Below are 2,271 nucleotides of genomic sequence, written 5' to 3' on the forward strand. Positions count from 1 at the left end.
GAGTGCCACTCTCCTCACTCCGTCTGCACTGATTTCCTTTTTTAATTTTTTTAAAAGCCAGGTAATGCCCCACTCTCAGCTGGAGGGGGCACTAACTGCATCGCCAGCCAGCAGGGGAAGAATATGTCCCTGCTGAGCTCATTCCCCTGCCAGGATGAACTTGGAGGTATGGGATTGGGGTTATGGGGAAGGAGGAGGCCCCAGGTCCTGGGTATGACCACTAAAACTATACTCTGCCAGGGTAGGGAGACCTGGTGGGACTGCTGGGGGCACGGCAGTCCCATAAATACCAGGACCAATGATCTCCTGGTGAAAGGTGGGTAGGAGGCACCATAATCTCCAGCTAATGCACACACACACAGTCCTGGCTGGGGAATGCCCAGACCTGTCACGTTTTTGACAGGCTTGATGCTTGCTGGTTGCATTGCACTTGTGAGGCTCCTGGTGTGCTCAGCTTAGGTGCCCAGGATGCCAGTTTTTGTGTTGAAAAACCCTTTGTCAGGCTGAGGAAGTACCTGCAGTTGGTCCTGGATGGAAGGAATAGTAAAGAAGCCAGAGGCTGGCCTGGCCCGCAATGCAGGCGAGAAAGCTGGTCAGTGAAAATGGAAATGGAGGCACCAGGGGGTGGGAGACATGCTGGGGTGGGACATGAGGCGGGGGAAATGGGGGATGTAGCAGTGCAGGTAAAAGTGCAGAAGTACCTGGGGAGTCAGATGTCAGGTTAGGTGCTTTTTTGAATGTCAAAACCCCTTTTCAGGGCCTATGAACTGCACCTCACCAGCCTCCTAGGTAGTAGGTATAGGAACTCAGGGACTGAATATAGATTAGACAGTGGAATTTTGACACACTGCGACCTGCCAGACATCTGACTCCCCATGTACCTCTGCACTTTTACCTGTGCTACTACATCCCCCTTTCCCCCCCGCCTCCCACCCCAGCCTGTCTCTTACCCCCTGATGCCTCCATTTTCATTTTCACTGACTAGCTTTGTTGCCTGCATTGCCTGAGATGCTACTGGTGCTATTGCTACTGCTCAGTCAGTCGCTAAATTATTTTACCTGTTGTCATGTGAAGTGGTGGACTGGACTGAGGCTGTAGGGGAGGAGGAGACCTTACTGGGGCAAAGTACTGTGTTGTGTAGAGGCCCCAGCGCCAGTGAGAGCACACCTTAACACACACACAGTGTCACCCACACATGTCACAAGTTTTACCTGTTAGCAGCCAGAGGTGCAGGGCCCCAGAACCCTCCCCTGCACCTATCTCTTTAACAGCTGGCAGGCTTTGTGGCTGCAGCAGGGACTGGCAGGCCTGCAGTAGTGTCCCCCCCGCAACACCCAAACACCCCCCCTCCTAACAGAGAGACAGCTGGAAGGCTTTGGGGCTGCAGCAGGGCCTAGCAGGCCTGCAGTTTTCATCCTGCTGCGCCTTAACACACACAAAGTGTCACCTATGTCATGCATTTTGCTTGTCAGCAGATTGAGGTACAGTTTCCCGCAAACCCCTTTACCTGTCTCCTTGACACTTGGCAGGCTTTGTGGCCTTATCAGGGGCTACCAGCCCTGAAGTTTTCACCCTGCTGTGGCTTAACACATACACGTGACATGAGTTTTGCTTGTCAGCAGCTTGAGGTGCAGTATCCCAGAAACCGCTGCACCTATCTCCTTGAAATATTGCAGGCTTTGTGGCCTCAGCAAGGGCTACCAGCTGTGCAGTATTCACTCCACTGTGGTGTAAAACACACAAGTGACATGAGTTTTGCTTTCAGGATTTGAAGTGCAGTTTCCCAGAAAATCCTGCACCTATCTCCTTGAAGCTTGACAGGCTTCATGCGCTCAGCAGAGTCTACCGCCCCTGCAAGTTTCATCTGAATCAGACAAAAAACAACAAAGTTAGAGATATTTCATTGATTCCCCATTATACTCTATGTCTGCATCTCTGAATCGGCTCCGAAGTGCAGCCTGCACCGAGGCGCACACGCAGTTGCCGCCAGCACGGAGCTGATACCGGAGCTGTTTGCAGCCTGTCCATTGTTTGCTGCAGCTGCCCACAGCCTGGGCTGGCTACAAACAGCTGCGCCGGGCTCTTCACCTCTGTGCCGGGAGTGGGGGGGCAACTGGGGCTGCGCTGCCTCAGGCCCAACCTCCACTGCCCGCTCTGACGCATGGGTGCACGTGCCAGTGTGGAGCAGATGCTGGAGCCCGGCACAGCTGTTTGGAGCCTCCCAGTTGCAGCCAGCCCCGCCCCTGGGGGGCTGCCGCCCGCGCGGGTCCG

The sequence above is a fragment of the Alligator sinensis genome, unplaced genomic scaffold, assembly GCF_000455745.1.
Source record: "Alligator sinensis unplaced genomic scaffold, ASM45574v1 scaffold634_1, whole genome shotgun sequence".
NCBI lineage: Eukaryota > Metazoa > Chordata > Crocodylia > Alligatoridae > Alligator > Alligator sinensis.